At 38.9% G+C, this 22,946-nt stretch overlaps 1 long non-coding RNA gene and 1 pseudogene across 1 annotated transcript in view; both read left to right on the forward strand.

The window, feature by feature from the left end:
* Gm41258 overlaps positions 1 to 12,859 on the forward strand; it is a 30,632-nt gene extending 17,773 nt beyond the window's left edge. The window contains exons 2-3 of the long non-coding RNA XR_875008.2: positions 1,486 to 1,667; positions 12,171 to 12,859. This is a non-coding gene — a long non-coding RNA (predicted gene, 41258). The remainder of the gene's footprint in view (positions 1 to 1,485; positions 1,668 to 12,170) is intronic.
* Gm18715 (predicted gene, 18715) lies at positions 22,370 to 22,641 on the forward strand (annotated as a pseudogene).

The following is a 22,946-nucleotide window of genomic DNA, read 5'->3' on the forward strand; positions in this document are numbered from 1 at the left end:
CCAGGTCAATCTGAACATCCAATGTGAGTTCAGATCCCTGCCCCATCAGACAAAATCTGCTTGCTTTTCCACCATTTTGTCCTTCTTGTCCCACTTCCCCAGAGATGGCCCTGGCAGCTTGATCCCCAATAAATCTTTATTTCTACCCACAGAGCAATCTAGTTCAGCAGTTTCTCTGCATCACCTCTTACAATGATCACACTCTATTAGGAACATAGATGATACATTTGTGCCTTCTCTGTTGTCAGCAAATCACAGTTTATATCATTTTTATCTCACTGCACGTGCATGCATGGGCGGTATATCTTTTGTTGGTTTGTTCTATGGGGCAAAGTCATGGGACTGGGTTTTCTGAGTAGCTTTGACATGGCTGTGCCCTCTGCTTGTATAGGTTCATGAGTGGTAAATTTTACTTGTAGGTACACATCATCTATCAGTCTGTGCCTCGTGGATTGTGCTGGATGAGAGGTGGTGGGTCTGTAGAAAAGGGATGCAGAGCAATTTTGCATCAGCATTAGCACTCACAATGAAGCCAGCTGCTACTTTGTAAAATGGAGTCACTCAGGGCAAGGCACAACCTGAATGCCAATCTTGGCACAATACAGAGTGACTCATACCAGCATATAGCTTGGTATCTACAACTTGGTTAGCTGTTATTTTGTCAGCATTATGAATCTGTGTGTAGGTCCTATTGTCTTTACCCACTGATCTGTCACATTTGCCCTATTTCTCCTAGTTTGAATACAATTACTATACTTTAAAATCTGAAAGCCAGGATCCTCTACCTCTTGTTTCATGGATTGATAAAAGGATTTGTAGAAACTGATTTTTTAAAAACATTGTTTTTCATACAGTGTATTCTGATGATTTCTTCTCTCCCAACTCTTCCCAGATCCTTCTACTTCATCACCTACCCAAATCTATACCATGTCTGTCTTTCCTTCACTGGAATACAAACAAGCATCTAAAAACTGATATTAATAATACAATAAAAGCAAACAGACCTGAATTAGACAAAACAAACAGAAAGAAGCTAAAGAAAAAGCAAAAGAAACACATAGATGTAGATGCACACACACATTTGAGCACACAGAAAATCTGTAAATCAGAAACCACCATGTATAGGGAAAAGATATGTAAGGCAAAAAGAAGATGCCTATAGACGAAAACCCTCCAAAACAACAACAACAATGATATTACTAATAATAATGAGTTAGTTTTGTGTTGGAGCCTGCCATTTAGTATAATGTGTATACCCAATGAAACTAATTTTTCATTTATGAGTGGATATCAACTGGAGATAGTTTGGGGGTTAGAGATGGGGGCTTGTGTCTATTTTTTTTTTGCAATGGGACCCTGTATGACTTAGACCTATGTAGGCCCTGTGCATGCTGCTACCACAGTCTCTGTGAATACATATGTGTGTCAGTACTGTTGTATCTATAAGTTCTTAGTTCCTTGATGTCTTTTTTTTTTCTCTACCAGCTCTTAACCATCTTTCTGCTTCATCTCCTGAAGAGTTACCTGAGCCCTGAGGGGAAGGATTTGATGGAGGTATCCCATTAAGGAATGAGTAGTTCAAGGCCTCTAACTCTCTGAACATTGTCCAGTTTTGGGTCTCTCTATTTGTTCTCATCTACTGCAGAAAGAAGCATCTATGATGATGGGTGAGCAAGGCATTGGCCTAAGAGTATTCCAGAATGTCTTTTGGAGTTACTTTATTGCTGTGTTCCATTAGTAGAACAATAGTATTTGTTTTTCCTCCAGGTCCATGGCCTATCTAGTTTTGTGTTCTTTGTCATCTTGGCAGTGCCAGACACAGATTCTGTCTCATGATGAGTGGGCCTTAATTTCAATCAGATAGTGCTTGGTTATTCTTACAACTTTTGTGCCATTATTGCACCAGCATATCTTGTAGACAGGTCCCCACTGTAGACTGAAAGGTCTGTGGCTGGGTTACTTTTCCCTGCTGGTAATGTAGAGGACCATTGCATACCACAAACATTAGTCAATTGGGAGCAAAATAAGAATTACCATGGATTTGATAGTGAGCAGATTTGTGGAGAGATATCCTGAAAGCCTAGGAGCCCTGTAAAGGGGATGTAGAGGAACTGACAGATCTAGTATGTAGATGTAAAGAGAATGTAGAGGAATTGACAGATCTTGTATGTAGATATTTGATCCCTTTTTATTTGTTTCCATGAAATCAATAATGTCTCTTTTGTATAATTTCTTAGCCCTGAAGGTCTCTTATGATGATTTTCTTAGAGCTTTATTCTCATCATTCTCATCATGAAGATCTTTGTGGTTTATATCTACAGCCTGTTTCTATTTCCTCTTATTATGCAGACCAAGTAACTCAGTTGTAGGTATATGTGGTTTCCACAGCCAAGGCTAGATAGATTCACAGCCTAAAACTCAGATCTACCAATTTAAATATCGGCTTTTGGCTTCTTTTTATAATACTGAGAGAGAAAACTCTCTGTCTCTCTGTCTCTGTCTCTCTGTCTCTGTCTCTCTGTCTCTATCTCTCTGTGTCTCTCTGTCTCTGTCTCTCTGTCTCTCTGTCTCTCTCTCTCTTTCGCTCTCTCTCTCTCTCTCTGTGATTGAACTTTTCTTCCACAACTTAGATTGTATGTATGAATGTTGGTTCTTCAATCTAAATATTATCTTAAATGTTCTTAGAAACAGGTAACATTAATACTACATACTTGGAAATGCATTCTGCTCCTTTTTGAGAAAAAAATATGACAGAAAAAAGCTTCTTGGGCTAAAAGACATTTTTTGTTGCTTAGAAATATGACAAAGGAGTAGCCCTAAGCTTTTGGAAGTGCACCCATGGCTTAAATGGTAGTATGGCACACCATCACAGAGGCAAGAAAAAGAAGAAGAAAATTTTGTCTCTTATGGAATACGTAATAAAGTGTAATTTTTCAAATGGAAGATAGTGTACCCAGAGTTTCAAATTATAGAAAAGAGAAGACACAATTACCTATGTTAGAAAAGTAGAAGCATAGTTGTTTATGGAAATGGCAGTGACTGACAGGAGGCTGGGCAGGGAGAGAGGAGGATGAGGGAAACAGGTTCGCTGAATATTATATGTTTTTAAAAAGGGTCCTTAGGAAATTCATTGGGTAAGTAAACAGAATTACCCATATTATAATTTTCATGAATGTAAACAAAATGTAAAATCAATAGTCTCATCACTTAATAGCTAGCAAAGTGTTAAAAGAATAATGCTTGTATCTGTTTTAACAGCATGTCTTCCTTCATATTTCAGACTAATATTCATTTGGCATGTCCCAGCACTCTATTTCAGCTACATGTAGTTAGCAAGAGGAGAGTCTTCATGGTATGCAGTTTACATTGGAAGAACTTATGCACCAGAAATGTTAACAAATTTTAGTGTGTTAAGTGAACATGTGGCTAATGAAGAGCCTAGGATGCCCAAAATACAGTAAACATCTCCATTGGTGAGAACATCAACCAGCGAAGAAGGTAGCTAGGAAGTGAGGGAGCTCATTAGTCAGCTGTGGTCAGCTGCGGCTAATGTGGAAAACCCCTTTCTGACTTGAAACTGTTATTCAGAGGCCTGAGAGACAGTACATCACCCCCAACACCTTTGACACTTTGGGGTTTAAAACGTTGAGGTGTCAGTGCATAGGCCTGGGTGCTGTGGGAATCTTCTCTCCTAGCCCTGTTCAGAGACTGGCTTCACTAATGTGATGGCTCTTCCAATATTTTCCCATTTTTCTTGTTTTAGCACGCTCTCTTCCTAGAAAGTAGAATATGAAGTATTATTACTGCTTGTCATAGCATTACAGTATGTTTTGTTTTGAAATTTCTCTCTCCTGTGCTTATGTGACCAATATTAAATTGTTGAATTACTTTAGATATTTGTGAAAATTAGAAGCTTATATAGTTGCTTCTTTTTTTGTTATTTTATTTTATTTTTTAATTAGGTACTTATTTCATTTACATTTCCAATGCTATCCCAAAAGTCCCCCACACATTCCCTCACCTACTCCCCCACCCACCCACTCCCACTTCTTGGCCCTGGCATTTCCCTGTACTGAGGCAGATAAAGTTTGCACGACCAATGGGTCTCTTTCCACTGATGGCCGACTAGGCCGTCTTTTGATACATATGCAGCTAGAGACACGAGCTCTGGGGGGTACTGGTTAGTTTATATTGTTGTTCCACCTATAGGGTTGCAGATCCCTTTAGCTCCTTGGTTACTTTTTCTAGCTCCTCCATTGGGGGCCCTGTGATCCATCCAGTAGCTGACTGTGAGCATCCACTTCTGTGTTTGCTAGGCCCCGGCATAGTCTCACAAGAGACAGCTATAGCAGGGTCCTTTCAGCAAAATCTTGCTAGTGTATGCAATGGTGTCAGCGTTTGGAAGCTGATTATGGGATGGATCCCAAATATGGCAGTTTCTAGATGGTCCATCCTTTCATCTCAGCTCTAAACTTTGTCTCTGTAACTCCTTCCATGGGTGTTTTGTTCCCAATTCTAAGAAGGGGCAAAGTGTCCACACTTTGGTCTTCCTTCTTCTTGAGTTTCCTGTGTTTTGCAAAGTGTATCTTATATCTTGGGTATTCTAAGTTTCTGGGCTAATATCCACTTATCAGTGAGTACATATTGTGTGAGTTCCTTTGTGATTGGGTTACCTCACTCAGGATGATGCCCTCCAGGTCCATCCATTTGCCTAGGAATTTCATAAATTCATTGTTTTTAATAGCTGAATAGTACTCCATTGTGTAAATGTACCACATTTTCTGTATCCATTCCTCTGTTGAGGGGCATCTGGGTTCTTTCCAGCTTCTGGCTATTATAAATAAGGCTGCTATGAACATAGTGGAGCATGTGTCCTTCTTACCAGTTGGAAAATCTTCTGGATATATTCCCAGGAGAGATATTGGGGATCCTCCGGTAGTACTATGTCCAATTTTCTGAGGAACTGCCAGACTGATTTCCAGAGTGGTTGTACAAGCTTGCAATCCCACCAACAGTGGAGGAGTCTTCCTCTTTCTCCACATCCTCCCAGCATCTGCTGTCACCTGAATCACTGAAACTTATAGAGGATAAAGTAGGGAAAAGCCTCGAAGATATGGGTACAGGGGGAAAATTCCTGAATAGAACAGCAATGGCTTGTGCTGTAAGATAGAGAATCGACAAATGGGACCTCATAAAATTGCAAAGCTTCTGCAAGGCAAAAACACCATCAATAAGACAAAAAGGCCACCAACAGATTGGGAAAGGATCTTTACCTATCCTAAATCAGATAGGGGACTAATATCCAATATATATAAAGAAGTCAAGAAGGTGGACTCCAGAACATCAAATAACCCCATTAAAAATGGGGCTCAGAGCTAAACAAAGAATTCTTACCTGAGGAATACTGAATGGCTGAGAAGCACATGAGAAAATGTTTAGCATCCTTAATCATCAGGGAAATGCAAATCAAACCAACCCTGAGATTCCACCTCACACCAGTCAGAATGGCTAAGATCAAAAATGCAGGTGACTGCAGACGCTGGCGAGGATATTGAGAAAAAGGAACACTCCTCCAGTGTTGGTGGGATTGCAAGCTTGTACAACCACTCTGGAAATCAGTCTGGCGGTTCCTCAGAAAATTGGACGTAGTACTACCAGGGAATCCAGCAATACCTCTCCTGGGCATATATCCAAAAGGTGTTTCAACTGGTAAGAAGGACACATGCTCCACTATGTTCATAGCAGCCTTATTTATAATAGCCAGAAACTGAAAAGAACCCAGATGCCCCTCAACAGAGGAATGGATACAGAAAATGTGGTACATTTACACAATGGACTACTACTCAGCGATTAAAAAGAATGAATTTATGAAATTCCTAGGCAAATGGATGGACCTGGAGTGCATCATCCTGGGTGAGGTAACCCAATCACAAAAGAACTCACTTGATATGCACTCACTGATAAGTGGATATTAGCCCAGAAACTTAGAATACACAAGATACAATTTGCAAAACACATGAAACTCAAGAAGAACGAAGACCAAAGTTTGGACCCTTTGCCCCTTCTTAGATTTGGGAACAAAACACCCATGGAAGGAGTTACAGAGACACAGTTTGGAGCTGAGATGAAAGGATGCAGCATGGCTGAGAAGTACCTGAAAAAATGTTTAGCATCCTTAATCATCAGGGAAATGCAAATTGAAGCAACCCAAGATTCCACCTCATACCAGTCAGCATGGCTAAGTTCAAATATAGTTGCTTCTAAACCTCTGAATGTTCTATCATTTTTTGATCTGATCATTTACAGATATTGTTAACTTACCCCAATATTTTGGCTCATAAATTTGCTTATTGCACAGATTTCTCAAAGGGGAGTTAAGTGATAATTGTAAGGCAAGTTTGCCCATGTGATTGAGTTTTTGAAAAAATGATTTATCTGGCTTTTCATATCATAGGGTTTTTTTCTGAGATTTTTTTTAACACTGCATCTAAGTTAGTCCTGGCCTGACCCCACCCAATTCATTCCCTTAACCTCTCTGTCAAGTCCATGATCTCTTTTTAAATTATTATTATTTGTGTGTATATATGTACACACACAGATATATAAATGTATATATATGTATATATACACATATGTAATACATATATAATTTACTAAATCTATTTAGCTTGATGCTATATACATGTGTACGGGATGGCTACTTGGGATTACACAGTCTTTTAAAATTATTATTATTTGTGTGTATATATGTACACACACACACACACATATATATACATATAAATATATATATGTATATATGTACATATATAATACATATATAATTTACTAAATCTCTTTAGGTTGGTGCTATATACATGTGTACGGGATGGCTACTTGGGATTACACAGTCTTTTTAAATTATTATTATTTGTATGTATATATGTACACACACAGATATATATGTATATATGTACATATATAATACATATATAATTTACTAAATCTATTTAGCTTGGTGCTATATACATGTGTAAGGGATGGCTACTTGGGATTACACAGTAACTGGGACAAAAGTGATTATCTCTGTATCAGTGGTCATTGGCTACTGAGAGTTCTTCATCAATGCTTGGTCCTATGTGAAATTTCTGTTCTCTACATTGCCTTATCAACTGGTGTTATCCTTATTTTGGTCTTGTACAGAAAATAAAAAATGATGTCCAGGGACATTAGCTAACAGCAGATGTCACAGACCTCTGGCACTTATAATCTTGCTGTCCACCTTCCCTGTTTACAGTATTTTTTCCTGAGCCTTAGGTGTAGGAGTTGCACTGAACATGTAACTCTGCTGTTAAGCATCCCTTAAAGACCTATTCTGTCCGTTTGGACAAATTAATGATGTTCCATCAATCTTCATCTGTTACAAAAGGAAGCTTCCTCCATGAGGGGTGGGGTAATATTTATTTGTGGGCATGAGGATAACAATTTACAATACAATTAATAATTACCAAACCTCACCTGCATTCATTATCAATTGTGTTCTTTATCTTTACCATCCTCACTAGAGCAAGATGAAATCTCACAGTGCTTTAAGTTGCATTTCCCTAACTGGCCAGGATGATAAACACTGTTTGAGATATTCCTTAGTCATATTCATTTCTCTTGAAAGTTCCCTGTCCAGATCTATAGCCCATTTTTAATTGGATCTTTTAGGGATTTTTTGACCATTCATTTTATTATTTGCTTTGTTTTTTGGAGTTTCTTATATATTCTAGATATTAATTCTCGATCTGATATATAACTGGCAAAGATTCCTCCCATTTCTCTGTGCTTCCTCTTAATTTACCTGATTGTTTTCTTTGCTCTTCAGAAGCTTTTCAGTCCTAAGAGGTCTTGTCTGTCATCTGTGGACCTTAATTTCTAGGCAAATAGAGTCCTATTCAGAAACTCCATTCCTATACCTAAATCCTGTGGGGTACTCACTTGGTTTTCCTCTGGCCCTTTCACTGTCTCTAATTTCCTTTTCCTTTTCTATTTTTTATATTAACTTCACAACCCAATTGCTGCCCCCAATCATTCTTGCCACAGTCCCTCCCTACCTCCCCTTCTACTCTGAGAGTGTTGAGGTCCCCCTCCCTGGTATCTTCCCATCTTGGCACAAGAAGTCTTTGGAGGGCTAGGCACCTTCTCTCCCACTAAGGCTAGACAAGGCATCCCAGTTAGGGGAGCATATTCCACAGACAGGCAACAGCTTTTGGGATAGCATCTCCTCCAGTCTTTGGGGGACCTACAAGAAATTCAACCTGCACATCTGCTACATATGTGCAGGAAACTTAGGCCTTTGGTTGATGTATCAGTCTCTGAGAACTCCCAAGGTTAGTTGACTTTGTTGGTCTTCTTGTAGAGTTCCTATTCTTTTGGGGACTCTCAATTCTTTTCCCAGCTCTTCTATAAGAGATCCTGAGCTCCATCCAATGTTTAGCTGTGGGTTTTTGCATCTGTCTGAGTTAGCTGCTAGATGCAGCCCCTCAGATGACAGTTATGTTAGGCTCCTGTCTGCAAGCATATCAGAGTATCAGTAATAGTTTCAGGGATTGATACTTGCCCATGGAATGGGTTTCAAGTTGGGCAGGTTATTGCTTGGCCATTCCCTCAGTCTCTGTTCCATCCCCCATCCCTGAATTTTTTTATAAATAGGATAAATTTTGTGTCAAAAGTTTTGTGGGTGTTTGGTTCCTGTCACTCCAATGGGGTTCCTGCCTGGCTATAGGAGGTGGAGACTTGCGGTTCTATATCCTTCCCCACTGCTGTAAGGCTTAGTTTAGGTTACCCCCGTTGATTACTGGGAGCTTCCCCCATCCCAGGTCTCTGGAATGTCCTTGTGATGCCCCCAGTCCTCACCCCCACCAGCAGAAGATTTCTATTCATTCTCCTGGCTCTCTGGCCCTCTCTCCTATCTCTCCTCACACCTGATCTTGAACTCTTCCCATTCCTCTCCCTGTGCCCTCTCCCACATAGTTCCCTCCTTCCATCTGCTTCCTATGAATACTTTATTCCTCTTTCTTAGTGAGAATTAAACATCCTTGCTTGGGTCTTCCTGCTTGTTTAGCCTCTTGGGTCTATGGAGTATAGCCTGGACATTTAATGCAAGGTGTTATTTGACTTTCTATACATTTCTTACTTTGTTTTTATTAATCTTTCTTTGCTTCCTACATGTTTGAACTGTGTTTTGGTTTTGATTTTATACTCTATCATTGTAATGTATTGAGAGAAGAATTTCTTTTGTGCTACGTTTTGGGGTTTAATGTCCACATCAAGTCTATAACCATTCTTCATTTGCTACAAAAATCATAGCCATTATTACTTCTATAGCTCCCATGTGGAACTCCAAAATAGGTGTATTTAATCTTCCATGCCCCTATTTGAAAAATTATACCATTTTTGCCTTAGTCTCATACCATGAAGCTTTCTTCCAGTTGTTCACAGCCTGTGTCAGTATGTTATGGTTGCATCACAAACCACTTTCATAACTCAATGATGTAAGACCAAAGACTTTATTAGTGTTCATGATTCCAGGCAGTAGGCTAGTCCTTCTGGTTCTGGGTGGGCTAAGAATTATGAGAATTCCTTCCTTGGGAAATAATAAAGAACCATTTTCTTCTCATAAGTTCACAGCACCAAACCTAAGTTTTTATGATTCCCCTATAATTTAACCTGTGATCCAATGCATTTATTGGGTTTACTCACAGGGAATGAGGGAGGTATCCCTTAGAGCAGCAAAGGTAACTTCCACAGCAGCTGCACTGGAAAGTCATCAAGTAGCATTGATGATTATTTTCTTTATAACTTCACAGATGGAGCCCCTCTGTTACATCCTTTAGTCTGTATATTTCAGTATTTTCTGAGATCCCAGAACTATATGCAGTTATGGCAGATTTGCATACAAATGGATGAGTAAAATTGTTGAACTTTTAAGTGAATGTACAGTTATTTTTCATTCTCTTGAGATCAGAAGTCACCAGTTCAGTATGATGGCATTTTCTAATCAGGCACAGATCTATTTGATGAAGATTTTTGTCACTCCATCTTAAGGATAGTATTCTACAATAATCACTTATGTGCTGCTGTCAGCTATGGCATTGCTATTTGGCTTTGCTGATTTTGCCTGGTTTCAGGTTTGATGAGGTGCTAAATGGAAGGTTCCATTTGTTTTATGTGATTGCCTATATCCTTGATGATAGAGGATGGCTTACTTAAGGCCAAGTTAAAACTACTATACCATTAAGTTAGTGACCCCTGCACATTTTCTATCTGTGAACCATCCTATTAAAAATACGTACATAGCTATGTTCTACAATTGTGTTGTTATAAAAATAAATACAATGTGCGTTCATTATTATGTGCTCAGCTTCATTCTGCTTTTAAAAGAAATTAAAACAAAAGCACATTTGGGCAACATGAGTACACGCAACATCAGGCATGTAATATTTCACAAAGGTGTCAAAAACCTATGCTGGAAAAATTACAGGCATCTTCAACAAATGCTGCTAAAAACCTGGATGGTCACATGAGGAAGAATAAAGTTAGATTTGTATCTATCATCTTGCACAAAAAACAAACTCCAAATGATCAAAGGTCTAAATATGAAATCTGAAATATGGGAATTTCAGAAATAAGGAAAGTAAAAAGGGACCATACCTGGGGTGTAGGTTGGGGTTAGGAGACATAGAGAGGGGAACAGTAAGATAAAAATTAACTGATGCATAAAATGGAAAAAAAATTGGAGGCTTTCATTAGGGATAGATAGGCGGTAAGTCCAGAAGAAAGAGAGTGGAGGATAAATTAAAATAAGGATGTTTCAAAATGTTATAAGAAATTATACTATTAGACTTCTACCTAAAAGCACCCCTATAATGTACATAAATCTGTATATAAATATACATTATAGTTTAAATAAAAATTTTTCATCTGGGCTGACAATGCTCCAAGAACCAAAGAATATCTAACAAAATTTTCTTTAATAAGTCATGAGAAACCATCTTTTGTGTTATTAGTGAGGATTGTCCAAGAAACCCCCAAACATTACAGGCCATTGCTCTTGCCCTTGGTTCCACTCCAGAGGTAGAAGGTGAGTCCTTGTTGCTGAAGACACCATAAGCATCAGACAATAGAGTCAAGAAGCTCCTGAACTGGAACTGACCTAAAAAGGCTCCTCCTTGGTACCAAAAGGTACTACCAAAGGAGGGAAGCAATCAACTGTCCTACCCAGGTATAATGTTTATGAATGAAAACAATGACCATAATGGCATACTAATCTTAAGGATGTAGTATGGCATGGACATGGGTACCTTGGTGCTAGTCACCAGTGTTCTAATTCCACTTATGACCCACTCAACAAGAAGGAAAGCAAGCCTAGTACTGGAAACGCAGCCAATCATCCATGGCTAGAAATATCCTAGATCTTTGAGGGAGAATCCACAACTGCAACTTTATCTAACTAGCCTAATCCCCATCTACATCCTGAATCTTTGTCCTCATATCCAGAGATAAACATAGTCCTCACTCTTTTCACGAATGCTTCTCTTTGCAACAGATGAAGACCATTACAGAAAACCACAGCCAATCAAGATGATGAGTTGTGGGACTAATTCCTATGGCTACATCTACAAAACAACTCTTGCACCTAAAACCCAGGAACCATTGTAAAAAGGGAGTGGTAAGATTGGAAGAACAACATCAGGGAGTTTGCTGTGAAATGCGTTTCTTAGTAATGTCAGAAGCTACACCCATAAAGTCTCACCAACAAAAGTGCCTAATCATAAGTTAAACATGGTTGGCAACAATAAACATGCTGATATGGACAGGTGAAATCCTAGGTGGCCTCAACTCTAGACAAAGAACTATAGGCAAGTAGACTGAGAGCAGAATGAATAGTGTTGAGATCAGGAAGAGCACATCCTTGGCCTTGGCCATCTGATACCATAGGTCATCTCTAAAAACATACAAGTAACATTATACAGACAGGGCAAGATATACATATATATATATATGCATGCAAAGAGTCCATGAGTTTGATAAAGAGCAAGGAGGGGTATAAGGGAGGGCTTGGAGCATGGACATGGATGGGGGAAATGATGAAATTGTGTTATAATCTCAAGAAATCATTTAAGAAACTCTTTTTATGCTTCCAGAATTACTATGGCCTAAATAAACCTTTCCAACTCTACTGAGTATCAAATCTAATTGCACATCACACTGCCATTTCTGACAATGGTAATGGCGAAACCCACCACTGAACCTCAAACCAATCTTGGGAATATGGACTACCACCTGATGAAAGATCTTCAAAGTCACATCAAAGATGGGGAGAAGCCAAACTCATTTTATAATCATTCTACCACAGTGAGTTTCTTTTAGTGTATTTCCAATCAATTTAGTTAATCTGCTTCTTTGATTCTTGCTTTTCCCCATTCATATTATTATTTTCTTATTTCTAAACCATTTAAAACATATGTACTTTGCATTTTGAGTGTGGTAATGTAATAACCAGTACCCTGATTGTGCCACCCCTTTGACTTTCCATGTTTTATGGTTTTGTCTTTGGTTTGATGCAATGTTTGTTTGCCTTTGTTTTTATGAGAAACCAAAGAACCACACAACGTTTGCTTTTTGATTTATCCATTCTTGCTCATACATTGACCAGTGAATTTAAAGGCCAATTTATCAGGTTGCAGATGGTCCTCAGGGGAGACGTTTCTCTCATCATCAAGTCGAGGTAGGCACAGCTGATTATTTGGCATCTTCCTGCTTTAGAAGCAGCTAGTTTTTCCTTTGGGTTATAGCCTCTCTCTTCCCAAAGCTGTTTCCTAAATGGTCATTAGAAAATAAGAACCAAACCCATTTATTGACAAATGCTCCAGGGAACTCATCTCTTTGGAGCTTCTTAGAACTCTTGTTATCTTAAAAAAAATTCATTTCTTTTTCCTTAGAGGACACATAGCTTCCTGTGTGAGCTTGGCTTTGAACTCTCTTTAAAATGATTATTATATCTATCCATTTTAGGTATCATGTAACTAGTTGGGCTTTAAACTCCTACCACAGTGTTGCAAATGGAGGTCAGATTGATCTGCTTTAGGATGCACAGGTGAAAATGTAAATGAATTCTATAGCTGCAGTGCAGACTTGAAGAGTTGGGAAGGTGGTGAACATCCAGGTGAATGGATGCCAGGAACTCAGGGGAACATTGTTTTGAGCATCCTTGAAGACTCTGATACCTTTATTCTACTATTGTGCTTTGATCTGCCCATGTATGATGGATTAATTAATGCTCCTATATTATTCAGACTTCATTTCTTCCGTATGCTTTTCTGTATTGCTGATCTTGCTTTCATACTGTGAGGTACATTTTATAAACAACACAATGTACTGAACCTCATTTACATTCATCATATACTCCAGCGGATTTTTTTTTTTTACTTTCTCTTAATAAGAAATGGAAGATTAAAAATGGGTAAGAATTCTGGGGGGTGCCCCCAACCTCCTATTTTCCTGAGGTTGCCTGTTTACATTCTTAATGCTGGCCCTCAGGGATTTAGTCCTTTTCCCTCACCCAATAACAGATCAGGCTCCCCTTCCCCCCCCCTCCATTCATCCCCTACCCCATCCACTTTCCCTCCCAGGTCCCTCTCTCCCTCCCAACTTGTGATCGTTTTCTTCTCTCTCCCAAAAGGAGAGGCCTTAGATGAAATGCCCCACAGTAGGGAGAGGAAACTTACAGAGCCCACCTCCAGCAGGAAGACAGGACATCAAGTGAGGGATGGGGTTGCCATCTCACAGTCACATCTCTGACCCATAATTGTTCCTTTCTGAAAGAATTACAGGGAAGGAAATGGAGAGAAGCCTGAGGAAAAGAAGGTCCAGACACAGGCCCACAGTGGGATCCAGCTCAAGGGGGAGGTCCCAAGGCCTGACACTATTACTGAGGCTATGGAGTGCTCAAAAAAAGGGATCTATCATGACTGCCTCCCAAAAGACCCAACAAGCAGCTGAAAGAGTCAGATGCAGATATTTGCACCCAACCAATTGACAGAAGCAGCTGACCCCTGTTGTTGAATTAGGGAAGGCTAAACGAGGATGAGGAGAAGGATGATCCTGTAGGAGGACCAGCAGTCTCAATTCATCTGGACCCCCATGATCTCTCAAACACTGGGTCACCAAACAGATAGCACACACCAGATGATATGAGGCCCCCAACACACATACAGCAGAGGACTTCCAGGTCTGTGTTCATTCAGAGATGATGTACTTAACCCTCAAGAAACTGGAGGCCCCAGGGAGTAGAGAGGTCAGGTGGGATGGGGGTTGGGAACAGGGTGGGGTGGGGAGGAGATGTGGGATGTGGAGCAGTCAGAGGGTGGATGGTGGGGTGGAGAATGGAATATGGAGTGTAAAAAATAAACTAAAATTTTAAAAATTGGTAAGAAATAATTATGTTAATATACTTTGGGGTTGAAAAGGATTAGTGTGTATCTAAAGAAAAATGTGTAAATTTAAGTAATTTTTATGATTCTTAATTATTAAAGCAGATAACTTCAAAGTCTTCAATCATATTCTTCTAGTCTTTGTTTTGTTATTTATATCATAAAATCTTTTGTGGGTTTTAAAAAAGTTAAATGTCATACTGTATCATAAGTGTTTTGGTAGTTTCTTGTGTGACAAGTAGTGGGTAGTATTAAAATTTACCAGCCCTTATTTCAATTCAACGGAGAGGATCAGATATAGAAATAATTACTATATCACAGCAAAATGTGTCCCCACACTTTCAAAGTAATCTCTTTCTAGCGAAGAGAATGTAAACAGCAAATGGCTTGTCACTGGACAGGTGTTCCAGAAGTACAGACATTGACACAAGGGGCCATCACATTTCTTCGGCTGAGAAGTTTTGGAAACTTTCTTCAAGTGGGAAATTAGAAGCAGAGCTGTTATGAGCAAAAAGTGTTCTCTGCACTGACACTATTGATAAAGGCAAATAAAAATATCCTGGAATAGCATGATAAACCTGGAGTTATCACGAAAACAAAACTTTTAGTAGTGTATCAGCATCTATAATCTAAATCTGGACTCTGAGGTGCTAGGTAAGAAAATGTATGCCGATGAGCGGATTCATATCCAGGGTCGTTTCCTGAGGAGGACAGATGGCTGTTCATATGCTAGATGAAGTGAGTTCATAGGGTGCTAGGCATGGAGAACCAGCACTCTGGAGAGAACAGAATGAGTCTGCAGGTCTGCATGCACTTGACTGAAATGCTCTCGTTTTTCAGGTTTCAGCAAAGTGTCTTCTATTAGGTGCAGTCAAGCTCTGGCATCCAGGTCACTCAAAGTTCAGAGAAACTTCAATTGTGTAGAGCTGTGATGAAATACAGCAGTCACTTTAATATCTCCTAGGCAAATGCTGTTGGAAGTGGAAAATTTTTATTCACATTGGCTTGTGGGAAGATGCCATATTTAGAGTGATGTAAACCATGGACCTCTCTTCTGCCTTGCAAGTCAAAATAGGGTCTGTGGACAATAGTGCATGTGTTAGCTGGGTATTTATGGAAAGCATAAATTCTTAAGATCTTATCCCAATCCTCTTGAGCCACAGTCTCCATTTTATGGGCTCCTGTTTTTTTCAAATGCTTACGCTAAATAAAGAAAATAATAATTTTACAACAAGGCTTACTACAGTGGTTCTTCAACTTTAGTGTGTGGTCAAATGTGCTGGCTGGTCAGAATCACAAACTCACTGGAGTCAACAAGAGCTGGGAACTTTGGGGATCTTACCACATTCTCCCAGGAGATTCTGATACCCATCAAATCTGGAAAACAACTTCGGTATTTATCCTATTTGGGATCCATAAATTCAAAATCTGTGAGAGGTGTAGTCCCAAGATAAAGTCCTACTAGTATTACTAACTAAAATAGGCACATATTTTCACTGGATTTTGCCATGTTTTAATTAGAATCACCTGGGTTTGCAGCATCTAGAATTTCTTATAGTCTGAAGACATATCCAGAATAAACAAAATCATTTCTATACAAAACAAATTGTTGTGGCAATTAAGGAATACTGAGAGCAGCTGAAATAGTCTTCTCAAGAGAAGGTACTCCCAAATGGTTATCTAACACTAAGTGGTCATAAACATACAGCAACATTATACAGACTGGAATGGTTATATTTAGATATTTAAGCTATGCAATATACATATACATATATGTATACATATACATATATTCTATGCACTCACACATATATATGTAAAACAATTAAAAAGTGGACATGAATTTGAGAGAGAACAGGAGTATGTGGAAGTGATTGGAGAGAGGAAAGAAACAGGAAATAATGTAATTATTTTATAATTTCAAAAATAAAATAATGCTTTTAAGAAAGAAAACTATAAAAAAAAGGATGCTGTAATTGTAAGCACATTTCAAGGGTAATAATTTCGACTAACAAACAAGGACACTTTTAATTCCTTAAAAATAGCATAAACAGCTAGTTACTATGTACTTGAGGGGAGAAGTAACTGAATTTAAGCTTGTGTTTAGAAACACTCTCAGCGTGTGCTCTATGCATCCAGGAACCACCTTTGTTTGTCTTTGGCAGATCTGAGACTGCCTCTGCTAATGAATAAAAACTGGCCTTTGTTTTCTTTTAGAAAAAAGTAAAATTTTAGTATTTCATGCTTAAAATTCATTTAAAAAACAAAAGAAATCTCCACCTCCTCGTGCCTCTCTAGGCTGCTCTCGTATCGTCATGGAGGAGAATATGGCCACGCACTTCTAACAAAACCAAATACCTCTAAGTATAGGAAATTATTTGCTTAGTTCTTTCACTGGATATAAAACCTTATACTTATTAGTCGTTTAATTATGATTTCAGAAATGAATTCTTGACACCGAAAGAACAATATTTCTTAATAATTAGGGAAGTGAGAAAGGCATAGCATTTCCCAATAGGTCCAACCCTTCTACTTCCTGAATGGTAAACATTGGCGAAGGAAATATGCTGTAATAAGATAAGAGGTAGAGGCACATTTGGAATTTCTCCCCAAATGATTCAATGTGATACTGGCAATGGTTTTAAGAAATATATTTAATCGTAGCTCATTGTTTCTATGTGCTGCTTAGAGCACAAGATCATCAGTTTGCTTTTTAAAGCCTTGTGTAATGGGATGTTTTACAATCAAGAACTCCCATTATACCAAGGAGAGAAAAATGAAACCTCAAGTCAGATAAACTCTACTATTTGCAATGTAAGAAATGAGCTGATTCTCGTAGAGAATCTTTGCAACGAGTTGGTCAGCCATTTGCTTTGTACTTGAACAACTGATTTATGAGAAAGAAGCCAGTATATTGTGGAAGAACAAACTTTAAATGCATTCAGACTTTCAAGTCCATCGTTTGAGATCAAAGCCTTTATTCTAAGGATATATGGATAAAATGATCCATGTATAAGAACATATGTTTCAATGATAGAAAGCATGAAAATATTTTTCACTTTCAACCCCTGACTTCAATTTATACAAGGTAGATCGGATTAACTAGTAAGAACTGTAGAAGGAAACTTGCTTTTTGGGCTCTTGTTCAAATTTTTAATAAATTAAATATTTATTATTCATGGCTTGGCTTGAAGGGGGACTTGCAGGGAAGTCATATCTCAGGAATAAAGACACAGCTTAGAGGCAGCATGGCCAGATGGGGTCTGCTTTCAGAGTGCAAAACTGTGTAAATACAGGAAATCTTGTGTGTTTGTTTTACTTAGTATATAGACAATCTTTCCAAGAAAATGTGCCTAAACCTTAGGATAAGAGGTTTCTTTAAGTAGTTTATGTAAATGTTAGTAAAATACTGAAAACAAACTAAATGTTCAAATCTGCTGAATTAGCTTGTTGTGCAACTATTTAGTATTATAACACTACCTATTAGTGCCTTTAGTCTCAGTACTCAGGAGGCAGAGGCAGATGAATCTCTACATTCAAGGCCAGCCTGGTCTACAGAGTGAGTTTCAGGATAGCCAGGGCTACACGGAGAATCCCTTTATTAAAAAACCAAAATTCTTAATTAATATTTATTAAAATGTTTGAAGAATAATGCTTAAAATTCAGAGTATCATAAAAAAACTATTGGATCCTATGGGAATGGCATGTTCAGCATAACCTAAAAGCTATACCAGCACATCTAAATAAAGGATAAATGTTACTAGTGACATATAGTAATTATAAGTGGGTGGCGGGGGTCAGAGATCTGACATGATTTTTGTTTTTCTTTTTTAATTTATTGGAAGACTGGATGGCTTATTCCTCTATCACACTGTAACAAGCTAAATCATAATTTAACAGTTTAAGACAACATGAATCTGTCATCTCCACGGTTCCATACTTTAGAAGTCTACCAGGACCAGCTTGCCCCATGTATTTCTACTCTATTAAGGCTGAAATCATCTTCTGGGAAGCCGTGGCTCCTCCTGTCATCTCTGGAGGCGAATCTACTGCTGAGCTTATAAACATCACTGGAAGTTCAGTGTCTTGTGCTGTTAATGCTGAGATTGCTTCCTCTCTTGCTTTAGCCTGGGACAATACTCAGCTTCTAGAGAATGACAGCATTTCCTAGCCAATGTCCCTGTCATCTACAACTCTGTCTGGCATAGCTCTCAGTAATGTTCACTGTAATACTGTTAATCTTACTTTTGGCACATGGCTGTCTGTTTTCCAAAGCACTTGTATTAATCATCATTAAAAAAGCCACATCTCTTATTTTAAAGCAAAACAAACAAACAAACAAACAAACAAACACCCCATAACTCTATCCATGTGATTATTGCTCTAGGTAAATATATATTCTCAACTCTTTTTTTATTAGATACTTTCTTCATTTACATTTCAAATGCTATCCCGAAAGTCCGTTATCCTATACCCTCCCCCATCCTGCTCCCCAACCCACCCACTCTCGCTTCAGGGCCTGGCATTCCCCTGTACAGGGGCATATAATCTTTGCAAGACCAAAGGTACTCTCTTCCCAATGATGGCCGACTAGGCCATCCTATGCTACATATGCAGCCAGAGACAGGAGCTCTGGGGGTACTGGTTAGCTCAACTCTTAAACGAGTATTTTTGTGTGGCACTTATTAACTAAAATTAGTCTTTAATTTCAAATGTATGATATATATTTATGTATATGTTTATTTTCAGTCTTCTTTTTACTAGAATAAATGTATATGAAATGTTAGCTTTGTTCTCTACCATATCCTTAATATCACAAAGATTCCTGATAATTAATAGATAATTTAAAGTTTGTTAAATAAATTAATTTTACAACTTTCTTACAAGAGCCTAAGAAAAACACTGTTATCTAGGCAGTTTTTTTATTTGCATACCTTTTCCAGAAATAAAGAAAAATATTTTTGTACTTTTAATCTGAGGAATTTTCTTTTTTCTTCTTTCTCCTTTTTTTTGTTTTTGTTTTTGTTTTTTTTGTTTTTTTGTTTTTTTGTTTTTTTGTTTTTTGTTTTGTCTTTTGTTTTTGTTCTTTCTTTTTGAAACTTGATGGCAATTTTATTTGACTTTAAAAGAAAAAACACCAGGACAGACAAGTTGCAAACCTCAGCAACTCCCTAAAGAAGAATGGAGGAGAAAAAAGAATGAGAAATTCAACAGGCTCATGTCAGCCAAGTGGAGGGCAGGCAGCCACATGCTGGGAAGAAGGACTTTAAAGAAGTCCCAGGTTGAGGGCAAAGAAGAAAGGGCAAAGTTGTGCTTACTGAATATTCACAGTCCGGCCAATCCATGAAGTAGCATGGCTGTAGACTTCCCAGAAGGAAAAGCATACCATCTCACTGAAAGGAAAATCGGCTTTCTATCTCTTCAGTACAGCATAAGGTGAACCTCTCTTTTCAGGGGTTGTTTCACCTTCCTGAGTGGTAGTCCCTCCATCCACAGGGTCATGAACCCAACCAACTGGATGAATTTTTAAGTTAGTAACTGCCACAACACCTTATTTCTACCTAGCAGTAGATTCTATTCTTTGCTATAATACCTCCTCCAAAGAAGTAATCCCAATGTCACTTAGGAAATGAGCTGAAACTTTGGAATAGCAGTAATCCATATTTGCCATGAAATTCTAGAGATCCAGTTTCAAAGCTGTCCACCAGAATGAATCTACTTCTGGCCTGGATTTCTAGTCTCCAGTCCCATGTACAGCCTTTAGGCAAAAACACTCATTTAGAATAAGATAAAGCAGAGATGCTCTAGCATCCCTGAATAGGGAAAAAAGGTATTTCTGGAACTGTTGCTTCTGAGGACCCTGTGCAGAGCTTCCAATATGATCAGCTATCCTGGCTTTAGCTTGTCTGTGTCTCTTCCAACCTCCAGGTCTTATGCACTCATCTTGTGCCCACATCCAGTCTGGCCTACCCCAAGGCCCACATCTAGCCCACATCCAGCTTTGGGGGCACCAAAAACTTGTCCATCTGTCTGATCCTGAGCCCTTAGTCTTTGCTTTAGTCACATAGCCTGTACACCATCCTAATCTGAGTTAGCCTAAAACCTCATGTCAGATGCTCAGTAGATGAAAGAAATCCATATGCCAAGGTCTCACAACAAAAACCACAAACAACAGAAAAATCCCAGAGTGTATCACCCTGCCCTCATTCACCAGTTCTAATTCTCCAAAGCAGATTATCTGCTGCAATACAGGAAACAAATTAAAGGAACAATGAGAAGCTTAGTCAATAGTCAGGTGTTGTGGCACATGCCTTTAATCCCAACACTTGGGAGGCAGAGGTATATATATATATATATATATATATATATATATATATATATAGAGAGAGAGAGAGAGAGAGAGAGAGAGAGAGGGGGGAGAAGCTTAGTCAAAACATTCAAGAAATTTAAAGGACATATGAAAAAAACAGCTCCAAGAACACAATATCAGTAAATATCTGAGTGATGTCCTCCAATACATACTATAAAATGAAATGATGAAGACTGCTTGACATTTTGATTCAATGAAAAAAATATAAATACTGAAGTGAATCCAAGCTGCAATGAAGATGGGGTTGAACACTCAATAACTCTCTTGAATGGGCAAGTTTTAGAATTGGAATGGATCAAGTATGAGACAGCATATCAGGGCTTGAAGATAAAATAGAGGAATTAGACTATACAAGCAAGAAACATGAAACATCAAACAAAAATCAAAACAAAATAAAACAACAACAAAAAAACAAAATTGAAAAGCCTGCCAATATGAACAAACAATATAACATAGAAAAGAAATATCTAGAACTATAAGAAATCACGAAAACACTCACTCTTCAAATTACAGGCATGGATCAAAGAGAAGAATCCTAGCTGAATGACACAGTAAATTGTCGTGCCCACCTCGTCCGGCAAGGAAAACGCAACACGGTCGGTTTCTTCTCAACAGCTTTATTGCAGGAACGTCTTGATGCTACGGGAACCCCGGGAACCCTTGCTTATATACACCCCAGCACTGGGGAGGGCTATGTGTCCTCCTGGGATTGGTCAGTCTGCTGGCACCTTAATCTGCTGGCACCTTAATTTGCATGCACCCGCTCCGGAGGGGTTGGCGCCAGATTCAGGCTAGCGCCTATGCAGTGGTGTTATTTATGGCGACGGTGTACCGGAGACTGGCACCATCTTTTAGGCGTCAGCTGCCTACATCTCCCCCTTTTTTGTTTAATAATATGATGTTGGACTAGGTCTGGGTAAGTCTGTCCATCGGCCACAGCTCCTGTCTTAGGTCGATCCTTTCATGTCACAGCCTTACCCATCATAGGGTCACCCTATCACCTCCAGGCCCCGTGTCTTAGGTTGGTCTATGCATAAGGAAAGTTGCCTGTCACTGGATACCGTGGATCTGTGTGACTACAACTGCCAGACGACCTAGAGCAAACTCTTAATTTTTTAAAGAGGCCAGCCAAACATTGGGAGATGCGCCATCTTTAATCACCATCAATGCTTGGTACACCACTGCCTTATACTGAGCATGCTCTCGTTTGAGTCGACACAATAGCCAGATACAAAAGACACAACCCAGGAGGACCACTGCCCCCCAGGCCAACATTCCTGCCCATTCCTTAAAAAATGAGAAGGCATTGGTGATCCAGGAGGTGAAGTCCCCCAAGGTGACAGGGTCCAGTCAAGTGCTGTTGAGTTTGGCAATCTGGAGGAACAGCTTTCTGGACAACTGCTCCGCTTTAGCCAACCAATTTCCTTTAAGGTACTCAGATAAGAGGCGACTCTGTTGAAGAGACTGAGAGAAATTAGCTTGTACAACTTTATACAATTCTTCAACCTGTTCTTGAACTAAGTCTATTAAATAAGAGAGAGTCCCATCTGCTTTGATATGACTGAGGAGGCATACATGACAAAATGTGGCCACAGCTTTTGCTACAAGTGTATTCATCAGAGTTTGGAGGACAATAATAGATGTCCCAAGTATAATTATGTTGTGAACAATATTGACCATCTCTATCCTAATTTCTTGGTGAATGACCTCATTCTCAAACAGAAGCAAAGATTTGAGGAAAAGAGATTCAAATTGGACCACTAAGTGAGTAGCACCAATGGGCATAGGTGGCAAACATTTCAAAATCTACTATAGGCACAAAGGTGGGAAGTTTCACAACCACAGCAGTATACCCTGCCAACACTCTGCTAAAAAACATGTCCTTCCGGAACTATTATAATCTATATCTCTGTTGGGGGGAGTAATTTTTGCGTCAGCCTCTCTGGTACCCAAATCAGGTGTTCTTGACCCTGTGGAAAAACACAAACAGCTCCCCTGGATCATGAAGGAGCCTCCATTTGCCTTATTTTTTCTTAATCACAAATATGGATGTATTCCAAGTTGACTGGGAAGGTTTAATATGTCCTAATTTCAATTGTTCCTCTACTAATTCTCTG

This window comes from Mus musculus, chromosome 15 (genome assembly GCF_000001635.26).
Source record: "Mus musculus strain C57BL/6J chromosome 15, GRCm38.p6 C57BL/6J".
Taxonomy (NCBI): Eukaryota; Metazoa; Chordata; class Mammalia; order Rodentia; family Muridae; genus Mus; species Mus musculus.